This window comes from Pinus tabuliformis, chromosome 3_2 (assembly GCF_031772625.1).
Source record: "Pinus tabuliformis cultivar Carrire ecotype Pingquan chromosome 3_2, CPIR1, whole genome shotgun sequence".
Lineage (NCBI taxonomy): Eukaryota > Viridiplantae > Streptophyta > Pinopsida > Pinales > Pinaceae > Pinus > Pinus tabuliformis.
In genome coordinates this window covers 1108076994-1108103591 of record NC_142302.1, presented here as the reverse complement: position 1 = coordinate 1108103591, position 26598 = coordinate 1108076994, and the positions used below count along the sequence as shown (strand labels likewise).

The following is a 26598-nucleotide window of genomic DNA, read 5'->3' as shown; positions in this document are numbered from 1 at the left end:
GATTTGTGTAATTACTTTTATTCAGGTGACTCTTTTCATGATGGAAGTATACAGGCGATTGATCCTAATGTTGTGAATGGTACAGATCATATATGGTGTATGATAGTTGATGATGACTATCATGGTCTTGTTTAGATCAGTTTTCCTTATTTCATTTAATGTAAAGGTCAAGCAAAGATCTAATTTGTAACCCCACTATGCATTGAAAGGATGATGTAATAATTTCCATTTCAGTCATGTATAAACATTTGGTATATCCCCACTTGGTTGGGTGGATGAGTCAAAAGCGGTGTATCCCCACTTGGTTGGGAGATTGATGTATGTATAAGTCATTGCTGATAGAAGGTCATAATCACTTAGTTGAGCTGTAGAGTCATGTTATTCTTTTGAAAAATATTTTTGCAGACTCTGCATGTGCTCACAAGGAGCATGGACAGTTTAGTACATCTTAGCATGTACACAGGGGGAGCTCAATCAGCATCTACTCAGGGGGAGCATGTATAGCATAATGTATATCAAAAGGGGAGAATATCTTGGTCCGCCATTTTCCTTTGATGTCAAAGGGGGTGAGTGACTTGGTGTTGTTGTTGCCATCAAGTCCAAAGGGGGAGATTTTTTTATGATACATGTGTTTTCCTTGATGGCCACTCACTCAGACAGAAGATCACGGTGCAGCATGTAAACAGCAAAGAATCATAGATCAAACTATAAAGAAGAAGAAAGAGAGGTATATGCAAGTTCACCTTGACCAAGTTGTGTATACACACAAGTTCACTGAACACAAGTAGCGTATACATACACACACACTTTCGAAAAATGAAAAGCGCGTATATTTCAGAAAACTAAGTTTTTGGTCTAAGGTATTTGGTCCATGGTATTTTTATCCTTGGTATTAGTCCAAAGTATCTAGTCCGAGGTAAATGTTGGGCAATTTATTGGGCTTAAATTGCTGCATTAAATTATCAACCAGGGAAACTCGTAAGCTTGTGATGGTGCCAGCAATATATATGCAAGAGTAGGCAACTAACTCTATGGCTAGCGAAATTATTTAAGATTCAATACAATATGCAAGGGAAGAGGCTCCTAACTAAGGAGGTCCTCGTTTTCCTTCCCTACAGTATCATAGAGAAATCATTGATTACATGAAACTAAAAAAAAAATGAAATGATGACAAGAGAATGAACTTAATTATTGTTCAGATTCAAGTAGAGAGAGAGACTAACTTAGTCTCTTGATTGTCCTCTCATGTACTAATCCAAACTAAACTAAGATTCATTCATAAGCAGAAGAAATGAAATGACTTGAAGCATAAAAGCATAAAAGAATGAATTTCAATTACCATATAAATCAATGGAGAGAGAGCCTAACTTAGACTCTTGGTATCTCCTCATATGATACTTGAAATATAAAAGCAAAAGAATGAATTTCAATTATCATACAAATCAAATAGAGAGAGAGCCTAACTTAGACCCTTGGTTGTTCTCTCATATGCTGATAAGATTCTAATTTAAAACTCATTCATCAATCTATCCTCAAACATCAAACATCTAAGCAATTAAATGAAATAAGATCTAATATGAAATAACATGCTCCTTTGATCCTTCTAGAGTGAGCTCAATTCTCCTAAGAACAAAGTGACAAGCTATTCCATATACTACATTAAGGAAAATTAAATCTTAAACTACATAATGGAAATATATGTAAAACTTATATCTATAACTACATAATGGAAATATATGCAAAATGAAGCCTTATTCTATTCCATCATAAGTTGGATACATGCTCTAAGAGTCCTTCCTTTGGAATGGAGGAGGTACTCCTATTTATACAATAGGATGAGATAACAAACTCATAATGATGATCCACTAATCTCTCTTTTAGTTCCATACATTTCTCAACCATCTAGACACATAACCCTATCCTCCATGATCTCCTCCATGAAGTCCATGATTTTCTCCATCATCTTTTCCATGAGGTTTATCTGATCAAATTCGAATTTGATCATTCAAGGCCACATAAAGATTCCCTGGGAGCTTCCTTTGTACCTACACATGTCAACAAACTCATTCTAATTGTTAGGTATAAGTATAATCATATTATTTTCTAAAGTTTAGCCATAAATTCACTTAAAAATGTTAAGAATTAATAAACTTTCGAAAAGCATAGTTATAACCCAATAATGAGGTAAATGTAATGATGTGGAGGTGGAATGGAGGTGACATGAAGGTAAAATGTGAAGATATTAGTGAATAATGGAGTGAAAATAGGGACCATTGTGAGGCCCAACATCTGCCCCAAACTGAAGGTATTGCATGTCCTCATGCAATCTACTACATTACTTTTTGGTACTTGAGCTTTGGCTTAAACTCTGCATGATATCATTTACATAACTTTTGCAAAGCGTTATTTTGATGAATTACAACTTGGTTGGTTCTTGTGTTTCAACCATATGTTGTTTGTTGCATTCAATGTATGATCTTTGCATATTGAAAATGTGATTTTTGTTGCAGAGTATTTTGTAGGAATGCATCATGGTTGGTTCTTGTGTAACAACCATGATTGTGTTGGCATCCAATTAACTTTTAAATACTTTTGTCAAAGCCATTTGTAAGCTCATGTAATAATGGCAGAGTATTTTTGTTGGAATGTGTCATGGTTGGTTCTTGTGTAACAACCATGATTGTTTTGGCATCCAATTAACTTCTAAATACTTTCGACAAAGCCATTTGTATGCTCATGTAATAGTGAATATATTTTGAAGGTAAGTGGGGTTAAGTGGGGTTGTGATATATGAATGTAAATGTATCTTTCCCCTTAAACGGATGGTTTGGGCAGTTATGTGAAATGGGGAAAGGAAGTGAAGTTTTTCCAAAAATTATTATTCTAACTTTTCAAGGAATTTAATGGTTATAAGTTAGAAAATATCATACCTTAACTTACCCTTCCAAAAATGGATGAGAGTTGTGCACATGTGGCTACAAAAATGTCGTTCATAGTCCTCCTTACTTGGTTGTGAAAATGGTGGATGAATCATGCATGTTCAGCTGCCACAATTATGCTCTGAAGCTTCTTCTTCAAGTTGTGGATGAAAGATGGATCTGTATTGTCGTATCGGCTGCTGGATCCTCTGCTACTAGATGATGAATCTGAGGAGTCTGCTGAACATGGCTGAAAGTCGTATCTGCTGCTGGATCCTCTGCTGCTGGATGATGAATCTGATGAGTCTGCTGAATATGGCTGAAAATCTATAAGGCTTGGAAGGTATACAAAATATATAAGTGACATTTCCCTCCCAGCCTTATTGATTGACTTGTCCTCAAGTGATGACAAACTGATGAAAGGAAATTGGCTTCATCTGCTACAAAATATGGGTCTTCAAGTCTTCAATGCTTGATGGCACAAATCTTACTATGTGATTAAATGTGTCGATGTCGAACATAGCAAGAAGTTGTTGACTTAGTGGCCGTTAATGAATGCCCCTAGCCAACACAAGAGCTCCCACCATTGATTCCAATGGGAGTCAGGATGCCTAACACATCTTTGTAGGTACGAATAAATTTGTCGTAGTCGAGTCACCTACAAGATCCAATGAACAAGGGATATTAATGTACTCCCATTGTTCATTGGCAAGAGTACTTGCCATTAAGGCATGCAAGCCTCTAGGTGTTTTTTTAATGATACATAGACTCTAGGACTTTGACTCAAGCAGGGTTTTATTGGCGGAAATGAAGGGGAATGATAATGACAAAGAAAATGGATGGATGTAAGGAAAATGCATGGTGGATGTATAAGAACTCTTGCTGTGAAAAATGGATATGGAAATGTCATGCTTTATGGATGTACGATTGGTGGAATTCAATCTTTTTCAGGGAGGTGGAAGGTAGTGGTTGTGGAGATGGATTTGTCTTCAAAATTTTCATGAATTTAGTCTTTGGAAGACTAATTGTCGTCACAATGTAGTCTCCTGAATGATCACTTTGTTATCCTATAACCTGTAAAAACCTTGGCAGAAAGAAAACATAAGTTTGTTCAAGAAGAATTACTCATTTCCTTCATGATTCTTACGCAAAAATTTCATACCAAATAAAACAGATTTAGGAAAAATCAAAGCGTTGAAAGTAACTCAATTCATGATATCAATTTCAATCCATTCGTAAAACAACCATGAAAAATAATAGTCCCTGTTTGTGTCAGATACTCATGAAATGTACTTCGCGAAAAGATGGTCATTTGAATTATCTGTTGTGTCCTGCATATTAGTGCATCGTAAAGCATACAACAGAAAGATGTGATGCCAACTTAAAGTAAGAATCCTCCAATCGATTTTCGAAATGTGTTTCCAAGTATCCTATTTTTTATTTTCAAATCTATGTGAATTTTGTGAATTTTTGTTTTTTTGTTTTTTTTTTTTTTAATTATATATATATATATATATATATATTTTAATTTTTTTTTTTTTATAATTTTTTAATTATTTTTGTTAAACAATAATTTTTTTTTTTTAGAAAAAAAATATTCAAATAAATGAAAACCTAATTTTTTTTATTTTTTTTTTAAATAACAAATTAAAAAACATAAATTTTTTAATTTATTATTTAAGTTGAAATGTTTTTTTTTTTTTTTTAATTATAAAATCAACAAAATTTTATTTACTAAAATGAAGTTAGTTATTGTTTTTGTTTTTTTTTTTTTTTTTAATTAGAAACAAAATGAAAATAAGAAAATCCTTTTTTTATTAAAAATAAAAATTATTTTGTGTTGTTTTGATTTTTATTTTTTATTTTTTAATCCAAAATATTAAATCAACACAAAATATTTTTTATTTTTATTTAAATAACAAACAACACAAAAATTTTTATTTAAATAACAAATTAAAAACAAATGTTTTTAATTTATTATTTATTTTGATTAAACAAATGTTTTTAATTTATTATTTATTTTGATTATATATATATATATTTTTTGAGTTGTAAAAATAAAAATAAAAAAAAATACACAAAAAAAATAAAAACTAATTAAAAAAAATAACAAACCGTGGGCAATTCAAAGGAATCCCTCAGCTCGAAGTTATTTTCGCAGGGCACAGTCATCTGCATTGAAGAAAAGTGATTTCTCTGGGGGTATAGTATCTCCCTTCTTGGTATGGAATGACCATCATCTGTAGGACCATTTTTCTCTGCTACAGTGTTCTGATCATGTTCTTGGGCTCTCTTAGGACTTGTACATTTGGCACTCTTTCTATACACACTGACCAAATATGTAGCAAGCATCACAACCGCAAAAATAGATGCACCTCCACCTGATGATGTGCTCAGTTCCTCTGGATCTTGAATGAAAAGGCTCTCAAAAGACACTGCTTCTGTGTTAGCTTCAAAACTCTGTATTTCACCGTTAGTTTCTGTTTCAGATGAGGAGAAAACAAAGTCATGTGAACCATTATTACCAAAATGAGACTCAGATTCATGAGATACATCTGCACTAATGTTCATAATTGATACCAATTCAGGAATACTGTCCTCAGAACTATTAACATTTTTTCTGCATCTACTGGTAAGTTTTCTATATCATGTACACTGTCTAGAATGACAGATTCAAGAACTTGGGTATTCTCTGCATCAACTGAGACTTCCATCACCTGCTGGTATTCTGCAGCAACTTTTTGTTCTTTACCATATATTATATGAAATCCTTCTATTCCAGCATCGATTTCTTCTGGCCATGAGAAGCCGATCTCAAATGAGCGTGGCACCTCGGTATACTCTTGCGATGGAGAAAATAAACCATCAAATCTATCTGCATCCTCTTGGCCTTCGGTTTCAGAGGACAAGGCTGAAGGCTCATAATTGTGATCTGCCTCATTGTGACCGTAGTCTGCCCCGCTTCCATCCCGAAAGTAGTAATGGACGTAATCAATTTCATGCCCGTAATGTGCCTCGTTATTCTGCACAGATTCATTTAATCCAGAGGGGGTATGGGCAAAGAACTTTTAGCAAGGCTGGCATGGCTATAGGATGGGTGTTCATCATGCAGTTCCAACATAGAAACTGAATCACCAACAAGTGAAGGTTCATTGGGACTATACTGCATGGAATTGAACTCTGCATCATAACCATACTCTGCCCCATCACTGTGCACAAATTGACTTGAGTCAAAAGGGAGTCTGGGCGTAAAACCTTTTTCAGGGATCTCTGGATTTTCGTCATGCGATACCATTGCAGAACCTGAATCCCCAGCATCTGAGGGTTCATTGAAATTACCAGGCATGGAAATATCAGAGACAAAAGACCATGGCAACTTTTCAGTACCAACTTCAAGATTATTAAAATTATCTAAACAAAATTCCTTCGTAGATAGCCAAAAACCAGTTGTTCTCATCCTAAGCCCAGACTGCCCCTGTTTCTGCAGTGCTTTCAAATTTACATCACAATACATCGGTGGGCTCCAAAGACCTTCAGCATCTCTTCATTGTAGGACCGTGTAACTTGCTAGACTGCCATGAAGTAGCCAAGGGATTGTCATGCAATGAAGAGGGAAGAAGTGCTGGAATATGCCCTCGTACGTTGCCTTTCTCTTCGAAACCGAGCGGATCACAAGAAAGGAATATATAGGGACTCCTCTCTAAATATCTGCGTAGAATGCCAATCGATGGCCGCATCCCAACTGTAAACCGCGGAAGCCTCGGCTGAGATTACCCTTATTTTCAGCTAACGCCATCCCCGAACGACCAAATATCTACTTCGTGTAAGGACTGAGCTGTATCTGCAAGGATTCGCCTATATGGAAGCTGCGCCGGTCTCATAATGCGGAGGTCGCCTGGAGTTTGTGAGATTGGATCCGAAATATCAGCCTATCATATTTGTAACCTCTATTCCTATGTGTCCACATGGCTCTGTGGGAATGAAAGTTGGTCAAGGTATTTGGGTGAAATAGATTTGAACAGATTAAAATAGCAAGATGAAACAAAGTTCCAGGGATTGGCGGATTTTTTTGAAGGAAATCGACCTACACCTTGGCACAAAAATTTCTGGAAATGCTCCAATAATTCATATCAAAAGACTAGCAGATCAAGGGGATTTGGTTTTGTTTCCTTTAGGAATCAGCAGGATGCTGATAATGCTATAAACCAGATGACAGGAAAAACTCTTGGGAGTAGAACTATTCGGTGTAATTGGGCAACCAAATCAAGCTCTGGAAATCCAAGTGATGACAAATAGAACTCTGAAATGCAATTTGCTTCAAATGCATCAAATAATACTCAGCCAATGGTAGCGCAGATCTCAACATTTCAGCTGGAACTACAGCGGTCGTAACACGAAGCCAGCCAAAAGGTGGTGCCCAAACCTCAGGACCAGAAAACAATCCTTTGTACACAACTGTTTATATTGGGAACTTGCCGCATGAGGTTACCCAGACTGAATTACACAGGAAGTTTCTTTCTGTGAATGTGGGCGTTATTGAGGATGTCCGTGTTCAAAGGGACAAGGGCTTTAGATTTGTCCGTTATCGAAGCCATGAAGAAGCTGCTCTAGCCATTCAGCTGGCTACTGGCAGAGTTATTGGTGGAAAGTCTATCAAATGTTCTTGGGGTAGCAAACGCACTCCTCCAGGAGCTAGCTCTAATGCTCTCCCTCCACCATCAGCACCTTTTCCAGGGGCCCTTGTTCCTGCTCAAGGGTTGAACCAAGGATACTCGGCCGCTGATATTCTTGCATATCGACAGTTGAACATAAGCCACGCAGGAGGAGGCCAACCTCTATTGCCATTATCTGCTCTTTGTGGCTTAATCTGAGGATCTCCGGCGCTTTGGTGGTGGAGTGGAGCAGCTAAGGAAGCCATCGGCTGATGCACCCTCTTGTTCACTCTGTTCCGGTAAGGCTCTCTTAGGCGAGAATGAATAAGGAATGGACCATCTTTGGGTGTGATAAGAATAGCTACGAGGAGGTGCTCCTTGGTTAATACGGTTAGACGCGGGCATAAGCCTTACTGATTATTAGTGACTAAAATCTTCAGTAGATAAGTGCTAAAAGGGAGTAAGTTGGATTGCGTAATGAAGGATCGAGGAAGTGCCATTAAGTCATTATCCGCTGTGCATCTTTATGCTAAAAAGATTGAAACTTTAACCCGAGTAAGGTATCAAGTTGGATCGAATCCCTTAGTGATGAACGTATTGATCGGTTATTTGTCCGTCCGTGCAGGGGCCCTTTCATTATATTATAGCAGCGATGGCCCTGCCCTATTCGTTATCCAGAAATGCCGGGACGAGCGATGGAATAAGACCGGACCAAGCCGTAGTCGCATCGAAGACCTTATTGATTCTTTCTTTCACCATTTTCTTTGTTTTTTTTAATGTTGTTTTTATTTAATGTTTTATATATATATATATATATATATATTTAAATATCTAAAAAAACAGCAAAAATGATTAGTTTTTTTTCAATATCTAAAAAACAAAGAAAATGGTTAATTTTTTTTTAATATCTAAAAATAACACAAAAAAAAAAATGGTTAGTTTTTTTAATAATAATAATATATGTTATATACATATATTACTATTATTTTGTGGAATTTTTTTTATTTTTTTTTTTAAATCTAAAATTAAAAAAACTAAATTTCATCTAAAAATTTAAAGATGTTTTTTTTTCATTCACAAAATTCTTTATTGTTTTTTTTTTCAAATTAGCTCTCCACCAAGAGTATGCTTATTTGAACAAAATCAATAGACTTTCTGATCTTCCTGATCGCACGAAGCGTAGGAAGAGAGCATACTAATCACTTGATTTGATTTTATTCATGCAGGGGGGTGTTTTTGAAAAGACAAAATTTAAAACTAGCTAATCACTAAACCATCAGAAAACTCAAACTTAAACTTCTTTGTGAAGATCCTGCTGTCACCAAGTCTCACAAGTTATTTTGTCTAAAGAAAAATACTAGTACTAAATTAAATTCTAATGCCTAATCCCTTAGCACCATCCGCGGCAACAGCGCCAAAATGTTGGGCAATTTATTGGGCTTAAATTGCTGCATTAAAATATCAACCAGGGAAACTCGTAAGCTTGTGATGGTGCCAGCAATATATATGCAAGAGTAGGCAACTAACTCTATGGCTAACGAAATTATTTAAGATTCAATACAATATGCAAGGGAAGAGGTTCCTAACTAAGGAGGTCCTCATTGTCCTTCCCTATAGTATCATAGAGAAATCATTGATTACATGAAACTAAAAAAAACTTGAAATGAAGACAAGAGAATGAACTTAATTATTGTTCAGATTCAAGTAGAGAGAGAGAGACTAACTTAGTCTCTTGATTGTCCTCTCATGTACTAATCCAAACTAAACTAAGATTCATTCATAAGCAGAAGAAATGAAATGACTTGAAGCATAAATGCATAAAAGAATGAATTTCAATTACCATATAAATCAATGGAGAGAGAGCCTAACTTAGACTCTTGGTATCTCCTCATATGATACTTGAAATATAAAAACAAAAGAATGAATTTCAATTATCATACAAAATCAAATAGAGAGAGAGCCTAACTTAGACCCTTGGTTGTTCTCTCATATGCTGATAAGATTCTAATTTAAAACTCATTCATCAATCTATCCTCAAACATCAAACATCTAAGAAATTAAATGAAATAAGATCTAATATGAAATAGCATGCTACTTTGATCATTCTAGAGTGAGCTCAATTCTCCTAAGAACAAAGTGACAAGCTATTCCATATACTACATTAAGGAAAATTAAATCTAAAACTACATAATGGAAATATATGTAAAACTTATATCTATAACTACATAATGGAAATATATGCAAAATGAAGCCTTATTCTATTCCATCATAAGTTGGATACATGCTCTAAGAGTCCTTCCTTTGGAATGGAGGAGGTACTCCTATTTATACAATAGGATGAGATAACAAACTCATAATGATGATCCACTAATCTCTCTTTTAGTTCCATACATTTCTCAACCATCTAGACACATAACCCTATCCTCCATGATCTCCTCCATGAGGTCCATGATTTTCTCCATGATCTTTTCCATGAGGCTTATCTTATCAAATTCGAATTTGATCATTCAAGGCCACATAAAGATGCCCTGGAAGCTTCCTTTGTACCTACACATGTCAACAAACTCATTCTAATTGTTAGGTATAAGTATAAGCATATTATTTTCTAAAGTTTAGCCATAAATTCACTTTAAAATGTTAAGAATTAATAAACTTTGGAAAAGCTTAGTTATAACCCAATAATGAGGTAAATGTAATGATGTGGAGGTGGAATGGAGGTGACATGAAGGTAAAATGTGAAGATATTAGTGAATAATGGATTGAAAATAGGGACCATTGTGAGGCCCAACAGTGTTGTTGTTGCCATCAAGTCCAAAGGGGGAGATTTTTTTATGATACATGTGTTTTCCTTGATGGCCACTCACTCAGACAGAAGATCACGGTGCAGCATGTAAACAGCAAAGAATCATAGATCAGACTGCAAAGAAGAAGAAAGAGAGGTATATGCAAGTTCACCTTAACCAAGCTGTGTATACACACAAGTTCACTGAACACAAGTAGCGTATACATACACACACACTTTCGCAAAAGGAAAAGCGCGTATATTTCAGAAAACTAAGTTTTTGGTGTGAGGTATTTGGTCCATGGTATTTTTATCCATGGTATTAGTGCAAAGTATCTGGTCTGAGGTATTGACTCTAGGTATTTGGTCCAAGGTATTCATCCTAAGTGGTTTTGGTCCGTGGTATTCAAAAAGGCCTAAAACTATAAAAGGATGAGATCATTAGGGCAAGTGTGAGATCTAGTATGTAGGTTATGGGTTTGTGGTGCTTTGCTTAATCTGAACTGAGGATGCACCTATGTGGATGATGATGGATGATGGATTAGGATATTAAGGCTTGGAATGTATTATCATTATGTGATTTTATCATGGATAGACTAGATCTCAATACTGACGCATGTTTATTCTGAAAATATTATGATCTAGGTATGACAAAATCTTGAAAATAGTTTTTAAGTTTTTAAGTTAGTATTTGCAGATCTATACACAGGTTCACTTTGGTAATTGCATGTATACATGTTGGTTTGGCTCATTAAAGTAGTGTATACATTATGAAATATGATATCATAATTTGCAATTGGTTCTAGTGGTTGTTGGAGAGTTCTGGGTTCTTCTCTGTATTCTGGTGATTGTGTTTTGATGACAAGCCTTTAGTGATTTAGTTGTGGGTGATTCAGAGATTGATGATTGGATATTCAATGATTGGTTAATGAAATGGTTTTATTGTAGTGGTGATTCATTTTGAGCTTCAATGTTGTTGATGGGTCCAGTATGAAAATTGGATGAAGCGTGGCCTTCAGATTATGGTTTTGTGTTCTGAGGGTATCCAGTCTGAAAATTTATGAAATGTGATCTGTGGAGGAAGAGAGAAGGTTGTAGCCTTCTGTAGGTTGGTTCCTATGTACTGGTAAACATATCGTCCTAGACAAGAGCCAGGGGGTTTGATTTCCCTTCTAGTAGTAGCTGGAAAACTAGTGAAGGTTACAACCTTCAGTAGGTTGGTGACTACGTACTAGTAAACAGATCGGCTAGTACAAGAGCTATGGGGTTGTAGCTCCCTTCTAATAGAAGCTAGAGAATGAGAGAAGGTTGTAGCCTTATTTAGGTGGGTGCTTATGTAATGGTATGAGTCTGCACTAGTAAAAGATTGTAAACAGGTTTTTTTATCTTAAAAAGAAGATAGCAGCAGGTGGTTTTTGTCTTGCATTAGGTTTCCACCTTATATATTGGTGTTCATGTGTCTTTCTTATGTGTAATGGTTTGTTATGATATTATTGCTCATGTTTACTGTCTATATGGTTAATGACGTACTGATGTACTAATTAAAGATCAACATATGATGAATTAACTGAATCATAAGTTTGCTTTATATATGTTGGTTGCCTTAAACACAACTACATGTACATACGAGTTACCTTCACTGAAGTAGTGTATATGAATTTGAGTATGAAAGGAAAAATATTATTGATTTGACTAATACTGATTCACCCCCCCCTCTTAGTATAATTTCCAACAAATGCAATGTGGGTCATATAGGTTGAAGCTTTAGATGTCGAAAGGATACTTCCTCGTCTGCTCTGCTCCAACATCCACTTGCTTGATACTCCAAATCTCATATAACCCAATCTGCAATGGCAGAGCTGGCCAAGGTGGCTTCTTATTTTGGTACAGTCTAGTTGTAAATCCTCTCAAGATGTGGAGACAAGCACGTCCAAGGTGAAATTTGGAAGAACATGTAGAGACTTCTCCACAATGAACACTTGGATGAACGTGTTGGTTGGTGAGGCATACCAATCTGCAATGCCTAGAAATGCTTTAATCACTTCCTATGACATGCAGGGTGGATCCTGTTAGAATATGAAACTATAAACTTGGGTGAAAAAATGGTCGGACAGTTGTATGATCACTCCTCTGAGGCTGTATTCAAACAAAAACTTGAAATAAATGTTCACAACAGTCTCTGTTAGTGACCATGCCCAATCTAAACCTAGGAACTCATTTCGGGCATAGACGGCATCTAGAATGTAAGTGGACATATAAATCTTTGCATGCATACCATCAAGTGACTATCGAGTCTTCGTGACCCTCTCCTTCAACTGATGAGTTATTATGTCAAACCAGTTGCATGGTCTTCCTTCTCTAGCCAGTTGATCCAGTGCAGCCACCCAACTATGAGAGAAGATCTTAGTGCTTTCTTTACCACTCAGTCGACATGCGAATATGACCAAGAATTGGTATGCCTTCCTCAATATATTTTTCTTATAAATATTATTGGGTGTCATCCTAAAATGAGCTACCTCCTTTACCCAATCCTTTAGAATGTCTCTCGAGTTGGCTCTACTATTGGGAAAATTGAATGGGGGAGTCATGATAGTCATGGGCTCATTCATATGATACATCTCATTGTAATATCATGCCTAGAAGGTTGCAAGATTCGTCCCACTGACACTGCTCAAGGTCATCATCTCGGGGTTAGTGTGAAAGGTGATCCAGTGAATCATATCCGTGCATGGGAACGCGAGGTATCTGCATGAAATCTGGTACAAGCCAAACTTATGGATGTTCACATTGATGATCTTCAATTTCTTCCCAAAAGTACCTACAAATGTTTCATTCACCTCTTGCCACTTTAATTTGATGTCCTTGTCTAGATACAGCTTCGTATCTTCATAGATCAACAAACAAAAGGACACCTACTCAGTGGTTGCTCCAGCTACCATACCATTAGTGTCTTGAGATCTTGTTATCTTGGAATCCATTGAGAAAGATGAACACTTTAAATATTTGGAAACAAGTAGCATTCGTGGCAAGAAATATGTCAGTGGAAATAAATCAAATTCATGGAAGGACACAACACATACCTTGGAAACTAAGGAGCAAGATTGCACAAATATCACTCGGAGGCTGAGTGAATGCCTGCCGTAATTGCATAAAAGGTAGTCTGGGTTGTTTGGGAGGTTGTACTGGTTACTAGATCTTTGAAATGTGCAATTGAGTTGGGAAACTAGCTGTTGGGATTGTGCAATGCGCAATCCTATCCAGGAAGGACTGTCGGCCCAAGGACATATTTACACAATTCTTGGGCCAAGTAGCCACTCTCCTCCAGGAATGTGCAAAATAGTCTAGGATGCTAGTTCTGGGCCAGAATGAGAAAATATGGAGAGGAAGGTGAGCCTTCATTTCCCTAATTACGCAATGCAGGCTTGGTGAAGGTAGAGACTAGGCCAAGGTTGGCCCGAGTCACCGACAGGAAACTAAAAGCAACTAAGTCAATGAAATGCATGGTCACACTAAGTGATAGCAGAAGTGATAAACAATGCATGAAAAACATGAATGGGAGATTCAACAAGTAGATCAACATGCATGTGTGTGAGGTCATTCACCGGTGGGGCGAACGTCTGTGCAAAACAATTTCATGCATGTGATAATAGTGAGGTAGCAACAAAAATTGAAACAGAGCTAAGACAAGCTAGAATACATGTAAACGATAGCATGTGTTCAAATAAATCAAGAAAATATCAATCACAGAACATAATACAAAAAAAGGCACAGAAATGCTAAAAAAGACAAGTTGAGGCCACTTACCCACGAATAGCTGAGCTGAATATGTCGAAGAGTGTTGTATGTGCTATGGGATGTCAAAGTTCCAAGGTTGATGTGAATGAATGACCTTTGATGCATCGAATATATAATTTTGGTCTCATGACATGCATGCCACAAATCTAGGAAAAAGCGACACTTGGAGGGAAAATTCTTAAACAACTTTGCATGTAATCCCCGGTTGCGAAAAATAGCTCCTTGAATCATGGGATGGCTTTTGCATGTTGTCTCTTGCTATTCCAGGAACATCAAGTCATGCTGCATACAAGTCATGTTCTCTCGGCTCTCAGTGGAACTGGTCAACCAGACTATTCATGCATGCGAGTGCTCAACTACTCGGGAAAAATGTGCATTCTTGGCTTGGAGCTAGGCATACTGCCCGGGAGGTTTGTGCAATGTCTGAACAGAGAAACTGACTACTACCAAGATTTGTGAAACTCCTGGGCCGAATAGCCTACCACTGAGAAAATTTGTGCAAATCCTGCTTGGGAGGGTTGGCTAGCAAGATTACACAATATTGGAGCCCAACAAGATGTCAAAGAGGATTGTGCAATTCCTAGGGGGAGGCTAGTTTCCCTCTAGAAGTTGTTAGCATTATGATACATATGTTGTACTTGATGGCAACCCACTCATCTCAGATGATAAATTATTGCGCAACAAAGTTCACGCACTTTAATGAAGATTAAAGTTTCTTTCATGTAGAGAAAAGTTCACGCACTTTTATGAAGAGAAAACTTTATTTCATGTAGAGAAAATTTCACGCACTTTTATGGAGAGGAAAGTTTATATCATGTAGAAAAAAGTTCACGCACTTTTATGTAGAGAAAATTTTATTTCATGTAGAGAAAAGTTCACGCACTTTTATGCATAGAAAGGTTTAATTTATGTAGAGAAAAGTTCACGCACTTTCATGCAGAGAAACGTTCGTTTCATGAAGAGAAAATTTCAACGCACTTTCATGGTTAGCTCATGGTATTAGTCTGACAATTTTTGATCCTATGTTTTTGGTCCTTGGTATTGCATCCAAGTGTTGATCTCATGCACTTTCATGGTTGGTTCATGGTATTAGTCCGACAGTTTTTGATCCTATGGTTTTGGTCTGTGATATTGCATCCAAAAGTGTTGATCTCACACAATTTCATGGTTGGTTCATGGTATTAGTCCAACAGCTTTTTGATCCTATGGTTTTGGACCGTGTTATTGTGGAAGGACTAAGACTATAAAAGAGGAAGGAGATCATTTGGCAAAGCATCATCGAATGAATTGAATATCTAATAAGTGCTAGATCTGAAATATTTGTGATTGGGTTATGGTGCAGATCTGGATCTGAATGAAGGAGGAACCTTAGCGCATAAAGAAGGATAAGTTGTATTGATGGGTCATAATCTTTAAGCTTGAATAATAGTATCTTTGTATGATTTTGATCTATTATATGAGGTGCATGCTTGATCTATAAATCTGACAATCTGGGTTAATTAGTGTCTAAATATTTGAAAGAATGAATTATCCTTTATAGATCTACACGCAGGTTTCAGGTTTTTGAAGTAGCGTATATCTTTAAATTATGATCTAGCTACCTTTCTTTATTGCTACAGTATTCTGGGTTTAGAATTTGGTGTGTGGTTACTGTTACTGTGTTCTGGGTACAACTATTAGAGAAGTGTTTAGTTGATTCAGTGCTAATTAGGAAAAGGTGATTTCTTGATGCAGATATACTTGATGATTGATTGATGTTCATGGTTCCAATATGAAAATTTATGAAACGTAGTCCCTGGAGGAAAGCGAAGGTTGTAGTCTTCAGTAGGCCAACACCTACGTACTAGTATCTTGGCTAGTACAAGAGCTAAGGGGATTGTAGCTCCCTTCCAGAAGAAGCTGGAGAATGAGAGAGGGTTGTAGCTCTCTGCAGGTTGTAACCTGTATATTGGTAAAGGACTGCACCAGTACATTGTAAATGGAATTTTCTAATTAAAAGAAGATAGAGACGAATTGCAGTAGGTGGTTTTCACCCACATTGGGTTTCCACCTTATATCGTGTGTTCTTGTGTGTGATTGTCCTCTTCTTTGTTTAATATTTCTGGTTACTGGTTATTTGATTCTGATATACAGATGAATAATCAACATCTAAAAGATAAAGTAAATAATAAGTTTGCATTGTATACGCGGGTTTCCTTCTACATAGTTGCGTATATACACGGTTTTAATTAACTGAAGTACCATATATCATATGGATTTGAAAAAGGAATATTTGACTTGATAATACTGATTCACCCCCCCATAGTATTATTTCCAACAATTGGAATCAGAGCAGGTCCTTCTGAAGAAGCTTGATCACTTGGAGGAAGATCCATCATCATGAGCAACTACGAAAGAGAAGCATCTATCAGGCCACTGATTTTTGATGGGACAAACTTCGTATATTGGAAGGTAAGAGTTACTGTCTATCTTCAATATCTTGGTACAGAAGTCTGGGATATCATAGATACAGGGTACTCTTTTCCATCGACAGCTCCTACAGATCCAGCTGAGAAGAAAAAATATGAAACAAATGCAAAGGCAGTCAATACCTTATTAGGATGTCTATCTCAATCAGAATTCATCAAGGTTATGTAGTATAAATCCGCAAAAGAAATATGGGACAAGACTGTTTTGAGCTATGAAGGAGATGAACACGTAAAACGAGCAAAAATTCAAACCCTCAGAATTCAGTATGAAAATCTTAGAATGCACAGCGATGAAAGTGTGGCTAACTATTTCCTTTGTGTAGATGAGATTGTTAATTGTATGAAAAACTTGGGTGAAGAAATAAAAGAGCCTGTTGTGGTTGAAAACGTTCTAAGATCTTTGTCCCCTAGGTTTGAATCTAAAGTTTCTGCAATAGAAGAAAAAGAGAATCTACGAAACCTTACCTAAACGGAATTCTAACTGCTTATGAAATGAGGAAAGGAGGACCATCAGAGAGAAGAGAAGCTACTTTCAAGGGTTCAGGAAAAGGAGACTACTATAAGTTAGGACACGTGTCAAAAGAAGAGGAAGAATAAATTTTGTCAAAAACCTTCAACGCGGTGTTGGAAGATTCCGTGGTAAGTTACCTTTCAAATGCTTTGCTTGTGGAAGAGTTGGTCACTATGCTGCCAAGTGTCCACATAAGGATAAGATTGACAAAGGGAAGGAACCTGTTAGATGGAACCAGAAACAAAATGTAACCAAGAAGAGTTACTACACTCATGAAGATAGTGATGGAATATCAAATAGTGACAAAGATGAACGAGGTAATAATTATAAACTTTTATTGGCTTTTGAAGATGATGATTACATGGATGCTATAGATGCAAATGGTCTTTATGAAGATATTTCTAATCTCAAAATTTGTTTAGAAGAGAAAAATGTGATTGTTGATTCTCTGCAATGTCAACTGGCTGAAAGGGAAAAACATCATGAAAAATTGCAATGTGAAATTGTGGGTCTTAGAAAAGAGATTAAGAAAACTAAAGCTATTAATCTTAGATTTGTTAAAGGATCTAAAACTCTAGATGAGACTATCAATGTGCAACATTCCCCACTAATCAAGACGGGTCTAGGATATAATGAAGAAGCATCTCAAGCGCAAAAACCATCCACCTGAAAAAGTTATCTTGATGTAGCAAGGAGGAATGGGAAAATGACCAATGGAGTTCACCAGGTAAAATAGGGACGATTTACATCAAGAATAAACAAAGACTACCAGGTAAATTAGGGGAAATCCACCTTAAGGATGAACCAAAGCTACAACTAGCCACATGTAAAATCTTCTCAGTTTTCCTCAAGAATGGATGACAATAGAAACTACAATCATTTGGCCAGTCAATTTGATAATCGCAGGAGTTTCTTCAATGGCCAATGTTTCTCTTGCCATAACTTTGGTCACAAAGGAGCTCAATGTGTTGCCTATAAGACAATCATGACTAGAGAAGCTCAAAAACAAAGAAGTATGACTGGGATCACAAAAAGGACCTATAACAAATTTTCCGCCCTTGAAAATGAAATTGAATGTTCTATTTGCAATAACTTCGGTCATGAAGATTCTGAATGCAGGAGCAGGTTTCGGCAGACAACTCAGAAAGAACAAGCCTCAAGTGCCAGAACATGGAGAATGAAGGAACCACAACTAGAAAGATGTGGGATAGATTTTTATGCAGAAGGATAGGAAAGTCAATGGTACATTGACAGTGGTTGTTCGAAGCATATGACAGGTGATAAAGAAAAACTTCAATCATATAGTGCTTTAGAAAATGGAAAGAAAGTTTCTTTTGGAAATGATACCCCTGCAGTCATAAAAGGAAAAGGCACTGTTCAGTTGAAATAAAAGGTCAAAGATGGAAATTTTTTGTATGTTGATGGCTTGAAGCATAATATACTAAGTGTCAGTCAGATGTGCGATCAAGGAACTGAAGTAATATTTCGATCAAATGGATGTAGTGTTCGTGATCTTGATAGAGGAAAAACAATGATCAAAAAGGCATAAGAACTCCAAATAATTTATACATATTTGAAGAAGGACAACAACAATGCTATTTGAGAAAGAATGATGAATACTGGTTATGGCACCGAAGGTTGGGGCATCTAAGTTTTTCACAGATAAGGAAAGCATGCAAATACCAGGCAGTTCGTGGTCTTCTAGACATCAGAATTCCAGACAATACAATATGCAAATCATGTCAGTTTGGTAAGAAAACCAGAACTAACTTCCCTGAGAAGGAAGGATAAGCTAGCTGGCCTCTTGAATTAGTCCATACATATGTATGTGGTCCATTTAGGACAAGGTCACCTCGAACAGAAGAATACTTTATATTATTCATTGACGACTTCTCCAGGATGGTTTGGATAGGACTTATGAAGCACAAAGATGAAGCATTCGAAAAATTCAAATCTTTCAAAGCCTTGGTTGAAAATGAATCAGATCACAAAATTAAGTGCCTCAGGTCTGATAGAGGTGGGGATTTTACCTCAAATGAATTTTTCGATTTCTATGAATAACATGGAATAAGAAGGGAATTCTCTACAGCTAGGACTCCTTAGCCAAATCGAGTGGTGGAAAGGATGAACAAAATCGTTCAACAAATGGCTCGTGCTATGCTTTATGAGTCTGGAACTCCTGCAACCTTCTGGGGTGAAGTTGCATTTGCTGCGGTGGTTATTCTCAACAAAACAAATGTCCAAGTGAATAGCACTCAAACTCCTCATGAGCTCTGGTGTGGTGAGACTCCTTCAGTAAAACATTTCAAAATTTTTGGAAGTAAATGCTATATTAAGAACAATGATGAACATCTTGGAAAACTTGAACCTAGAGCAAATTAAGGCATTCTCCTTGGTTATTCTCCCCACAGCAAAGCATATAAGTGTTACAACAAAAGACTTGGAATAATTGTCGATAGCATTCATGTAGTGATTGATGAAGAAAGAAACATTCCTAGGCAAGTAACTTATGAAAATATCCAATAGGATGAAGACTACCTGTCAAATCAGACTGATGATGAAGACGAACCTCAAGAGGCACCAGAGGAACAGATAAGGATAGAAGAGAAGACTCCATCCAAGTACGTTCAGAAGAATCATCCAGAATCTCAAATTTTGGGGCAGAAAGAGGCAGGTATACAAACAAGAAGAAAAATTGCAGAAGCCTCAAGCTATTTGGCATTGCTCTCTTCCACTGAAGCACAAAATGTAAAAGAGACATGTAAAGATGAATGCTGGGTCAAGCGAATGGATGAAGAACTTGAGCAGATCGAAAAGAATAACACTTGGGAGTTAGTTCCTAGACCAAAAGATAAGAATGTCATAGGGACAAAATGGATTTTTAAAAACAAGTTGAATGAAAATGGGGAACTGATTAGAAACAAGGCCAAACTTGTTTGTAAAGGGTATGCTCAACAAGAAGGTATAGACTTTGAGGAAACGTTTTCTCCTGTTGCTAGACTTGAGGCCATCCGAATGTTCCTTGCTCTCTCAAGCTTTCAGAAGTTCAAATTATTTCAAATGGACGTGAAATCAGCCTTTCTGAATGGAGACTTAGAAGAAGAAGTGTACATTGAGCAACCAGATGGTTTCATTCTTGGGAATGATCCAAATCTTTTATGCAAACTAAAAAAGGCTCTCTATGGTCTGAAACAAGCTACAAGGGCTTGGTACTACCGTTTGGACAAATATCTTCATTAGCAAAGTTTTTCAAAAGGATCAGCAGATATCAATCTTTTGAAAATGAAAAATTGCTAATACTTGTTGTGTATGTAGATGATATTATCTTTGGTAGCAATGAAGAAGATATGAGTCAAATCTTTGCCTTGGTGATACAGAAAGAATTCGAAATGTCTTTTCTTGGAGAACTGACTTATTTTCTTGGATTGCAAATCCAACAAAATGAAGGTGATATATTTTTGTCTCAAACCAAGTATCTCAAGCAGATCTTGAAGAAATATGGCATGGCAGAATCAAAACCAGTGTGTACCCCTATGGTTACATGATGTAGCCTTAGTGCAAATGATGAATTTGCAGCAGTGCATCAACCAACCTATAGATCCATGATTGGAAGTCTTCCTTATTTGACAGGTACTGGACCAGACATCATGCATGCAGTGGGAATAGTTGGAAGATTTTAGGCAAATCCTAAAGAAACCCATCTTCAGGCAGTAAAGAGAATTTTCAAGTATCTTCAAGGAACTCAAAACTATGGCTTATCGTATCCTGAGATACATATCTCACTCTACATTCTTATACAGATGCAAATTGGGTTGGAAGCGTGGATGGCAGAAAGAGAAAAAGTGGTGGAGCATTCTTTATGGGTTCCATATTAGTGTCTTGGTTCAACAAGAAACAGAGTTCAATTGCTTTATCTACAGCTGAAGAAAAATATGTAGCTACTACATCTTGCTGCACTCAACTCCTTTGGATGATGCAAACCTTGTAGGATTTTCAAATCACTTGTACACCACCTATCTCCATCTTATGTGATAATACAAGTGTAATCAGCATCTCAAAGAACCCAGTCATGCATTCAAAGACCAAGCACATACCGATCAAGTACCACTTTCTCCAGGAACAAGTGTTGGAGCAAAAGGTCAAGTTGGAATATGTTCCCTCTAAAGAACAAGTTGCTGATATACTCACCAAACCACTACCCAGGGAGACATTTGAATACCTTAGACAGAAGATAGGAGTACTTGATGCATCATCTTGCTGTTAAAACTTGTCTGTTTCAGAGGAAAATTGGTGTATGCGAGTTGCCTAAGGAGGATCCACATACATACGTCGGTTTCTGCAGAGACAGTCGTGTATATGGAGGATTGATGGATATCAGTAGGGACAGGCTCTGGTTGAAGATAGTATGATATGGGTGTGACAGAGTCCATCTGGAACAGGTTCAAGGGGAGCAGATAAACTTCTAATGATGCATTGTTGGCATTATCTTAGAAGCTTTTGATTCTAGTTCACAGCTGTTGTTGGTTTCAGGTGGAACAAATGCAGAGGGAGAACAGAAGGAAATCGGGGTTCCTGATCTGAATGGTGATTGTTAGATACTGCTGCTATCAGTTATTGGTGGCTTTCGTAAGTATTTCTCTAGATATTTCGTCTCTATGTCATGTATCTCTTTTATGGTGTCAAGGTCATGTAACGGCCTATCTTGGTTTCCCCACTATGCTTGGGATGAAGATGTAATGTTCTTGTTTTATCATGTGTAAACTTTTGATGTATCCCCACTTGGTTGGGTGGATGAGTCAATACCCACTTGGTTGGGAGATGGATGTATGTATGAGTCCTTGGTGATAAGAAGGTAATTTATGATAGAGTCATGTTCTTCTTACAAAACAATTTTTTTTTTTGCAGACCTTGCTTATAGTTAGGGGGAGCATGGACAACACACTTCAGCAGAGCAGAGACTTCAGCATGTACTCAGAGGAAGAATGAATATAGTGGTACACCTTGGCATATACAAAGGGGGAGCTCTTTCATAGATTTCAACAGGTACTCAGGGGGAGTATGGGTAGTAGAATGTTTCTCTAGGAAAGAGATTATCTTGGTTTTCCCTTTGCCCTTGATGTCAAAGGGGGAGAGTGATTTGTTGTTGTTGCCATCAAGTCCAAAGGGGGAGATTGTTGGCACTATGATACATATGTTGTACTTGATGGCAACCCACTCATCTCACATGATAAATTATAGTGCAGCAAAGCTCACGCACTTTCATGAAGATAAAAGTTTCTTTCATATAGAGAAAAGTTCACACAATTTTATGAAGAGAAAAGTTTATTTCATGTAGAGAAAAGTTCACGCACTTTTATGCAAAGAAAAGTTTATTTCATGTAGAGAAAATTTCACGCACTTTTATGCAGAGAAAAGTTTATTTCATGTAGAGAAAAGTTCACGCACTTTTATGGAGAGAAAATTTTATTTCATGTAGAGAAACGTTCATGCACTTTCATGCAGAGAAAAGTTCCTTTCATGAAGAGAAAATTTCACGCACTTGCATGGTTGGCTCATGGTATTAGTCTGACAGTTTTTGATCCTATGGTTTTGGTCTGTGGTATTGCATCCAAAAGTGTTGATCTCACGCACTTTCATGGTTGGTTCATGGTATTAGTCCGACAGTTTTTGATCCTATGGTTTTGGTTTGTGGTATTGCATCCAAAAGTGTTGATCTCATGCACTTTCATGGTTGGTTCATGGTATTAGTCCAACACGTTTTTGATCCTATGGTTTTGGACCGTGTTATTGTGGAAGGACTAAGACTATAAAAGAGGAAGGAGATCATTTGGCAAAGCATCATCGAATGATTTGAATATCTAATAAGTGCTAGATCTGAAATATTTGTGATTGGGTTATGGTGCAGATCTGGATCTGAATGAAGGAGGAACCTTAGCGCATAAAGAAGGATAAGTTGTATTGATGGGTCATAATCTTTAATCTTGAATAATAGTATCTTTGTATGATTTTGATCTATTATATGAGGTGCATGCTTGATCTATAAATCTAACAATCTGGGTTAATTAGTGTCTAAATATTTGAAAGAATGAATTATCCTTTATAGATCTACACGCAGGTTTCAGGTTTTTGAAGTAGCGTATATCTTTAAATTATGATCTACCTACCTTTGTTTATTGCTAAAGTATTCTGGGTTTAGAATTTGGTGTGTGGTTACTGTTACTGTGTTCTGGGTACAGCTATCAGAGAAGTGTTTAGTTGATTCAGTGATAATTAGGAAAAGGTGATTGATTGATGCAGATATACTTGATGATTGATTGATGTACATGGTTCCAGTCTGAAAATTTATGAAACGTAGTCCTTGGAGAAAAGTGAAGGTTGTAGCCTTCAGTAGTCCAACACCTACGTACTAGTATCTTGGCTAGTACAAGAGCTAAGGGGGTTGTAGCTCCCTTCCAGAAGAAGCTGGAGAATGAGAGAGGGTTGTAGCTCTCTGCAGGTTGTAACCTGCATACTGGTAAAGGACTACACCAGTACATTGTAAATGGAAGTTTCTAATTAAAATAAGATAGAGACGAATTGCAGCAGGTGGTTTTCACCCACATTGGGTTTCCACCTTATATCTTGTGTTCTTGTGTGTGATTGTCCTCTGCTCTCTTTTACTGTTTCTGGTTACTGGTTATTTGATTTTGATACACATATTAATAATCAACATCTGAAAGATAAAGTAAATAATAAGTTTGCATTGTATATGCGGGTTTCCTTCTACATAGTTGCGTATATACGCGGTTTTAATTAACTGAAATAGCATATATCATCTGGATTTGAAAAACGAATATTTTACTTGATAATACTTATTCAGCCCCCCTCTCAGTATTATTTCCAATAGAAATACACAAATTTCCAGGGGAAGTTGCTCAGCTTGCAGCTAGACCAAGTCCGGGTAAAGAGCCTATGAGGGGAATGGATCGACTCTAATCGACACACTGCCTTTGTGCAGGGAAAACACTGAAGCTTGAGTACTTGATGAAGCAAGCCAAAGTGTTGTGTAAGGTTGGGAGGGTGTTGGCTAGATAAATCAATCTTGCAGAAAAGACTGATCTTCCTAGTATTAGGAGATAGTCTAGCAACAAACAAACAAATAAACCTATCTTTCTCTAAACATATGCTATTTACAAATAAAGACTATAAATCTGTTAAGATTCTACATTAGATCCAACACTTGTTCGTTGTATTCATCCTTCAATCGTTCAAAAGAGTTATCTTTAAAGTCCTACAATCACAAACAAGCAAACATTAAATAGAACTTGCATAGCAAATATCATTAATCATGTCTATTATGGTGATCAAGGAATCCATAAAATAAACCATTAATGAATAGCTTATTGAGAAAAACAAACTTATTTGTATTAAGTTTGAAGTAGAAGAACCTTACAACCTTTTTAGCCTTGATGTTGAACAAGCTCTTCCTGGGGTCCGAAATAGGAATTTCCTTTACTTTGACAAGCCTTGCACTCTTCCAAATGAGATCTTATAGGTATGTAATATCTCCTCATAAAAACTCAGCTAAAGAAGACTAAGTTCCAACAGCATTTCACCTCAAAAATATTCAGCTTCCAACCTCCCAAGTAACCAACCCATTGTTTCATTTTATAGCATAGAGGAGGAGGTTACATGTCCATCTATGAAGGGATAGAATCCTCCTTCAAAGGGATAAGCTCCTCAAATCAAGGTGTTAGCTCCTTAAGGTATGGGATGCATGAACCTTAAGAAAGCGAACTTGTCACCTCAAGATTCCTTCCAGAAGCTTCTAGAAATGACTAAAAGTGAGGTTTTTTAGAATTTACTTGCGCCTTTTTAACTTTTACATGGATCCGCACCCATAACATAGAGACAGAGTGGTCAGGTGTGCAGGGGACATGAGCATTAGGTGCGGGACCGCAGGTAATGCAAAGAGAAAGTGTGGAACCAAAGTTTTAAAGACTTTTGAGGGCTTTATCTTATTTTCAAGGCTTGATATGATGAACTGAGGCTTAAAAATTGCAAAGGATGAAAGTATGAGTGGTAATGGACTCACGCAAATTGCAAAATGTCAAGGTGACAATTTTTAGTGCAACAGATTGCCCCCTAAAGTGCAAAGTCTGTAATAGATGAAGATAGAGTCTATCATTTATGAAGAGTGATGTACTTTATCATTTCAAGGATCATCCTATGGACACCCCAGTCGAAACCTGAAGAATCATTCAATGCAAAATATATATATATATAGACATATCATCACTGAGGTAGGCATTCCCATACTCACATCAAAACTAACTAGAAAACTGACTAAATTGTTCTGATACAAGAATGATTTTGTAACACATCAACAGTATAGACATGTGTAGACACAATATGGACGTAGCCATCTGTTTATGAATAGTCCATTGTATAATGAATAACAAAATTCCTCGTAGCCTGGATGGTAGAAAGTAGATCCAGGGTCTTGATTTCCACTTCCCAAACTAGTACGATTATATCCATGTGAATGAATGTGTTGAAGTCGAACATGGTAGAAACCACTTGATTACCAATAAATGATGTGAACGGTTAACAAGTGTGAGAGAAACCACCAGTAATGTCAATGGCTCTCAAAGTACCCAGTGCAATCCATGAAATGTGAATAAATGAGCTGAAGTTGAACATGTCATAGAATCATTCGATTGAAGGTCAATGATGCAACTTATCATCAAAGGTGAGAAAAATGTCATTAGGGCATGCAGATTTCAAGGTACTGACAATTTCTAGATCATCTTCCTAGATAATGAGCTGAATTCGATAGCAAGTGATCTGTCGTAAGCAAGCCCACAACATGAAATCATAGATAAAGTTTTGAAGAAATATATTGGAAAGGACTCACTCAGGGATGGTCAAAATGGATGATAGATATTTTGCAGTTGAATGGTTTGTTTGAACTGTTCTCTTGAACGCATAACAACACTGCAGATGTTTTGGTGACAATTAACACAAAGCTAATACCCAGAAATTGGATGAAGACTTTCAATGTGGTTTGATTAACTGTTAGTAAAAGTATTTTCCCAACGTAGGTGAAAAAAAAGTGTCGTGTTCAAGAGTGGTTAATAACTTTTTACAAAACAAAGGGTAAGAAATAGGTTCATTTTTCTCTCTTTCCCCCACCATTTCTGACAAGTACCTCTTTATTTTTGACAAGCTTGAGGAGGATAACATTTGCTTTCTTATAAGGTCATCCTTCGGATGAGTCGAACTTAGTTTAAAATTCAAACCCTAAGAAGGAGTTGTTCATTCCTATTCGAAATTGAACAAGTCCTTTACTGTTAAATTTTAACAAGTTCAGTATAGGAAAAACTCAGTGCTTTTCAATTTTAGCAAGTCAGGAGAAAAACTTAAGACAACTCCATGGGGATACTTTTTCGTAAAATAATCCCTCGGGTCTAAAGAAGGATAAAACAATACA

The 26598-nt window shown here is 36.7% G+C and overlaps 1 pseudogene; it reads left to right on the top strand.

The window, feature by feature from the left end:
- The first annotated feature begins 6873 nt into the window (after positions 1–6873).
- Positions 6874–7789, top strand: LOC149184537 (RNA-binding protein 208 pseudogene; annotated as a pseudogene).
- Positions 7790–26598: the final 18809 nt, after the last annotated feature.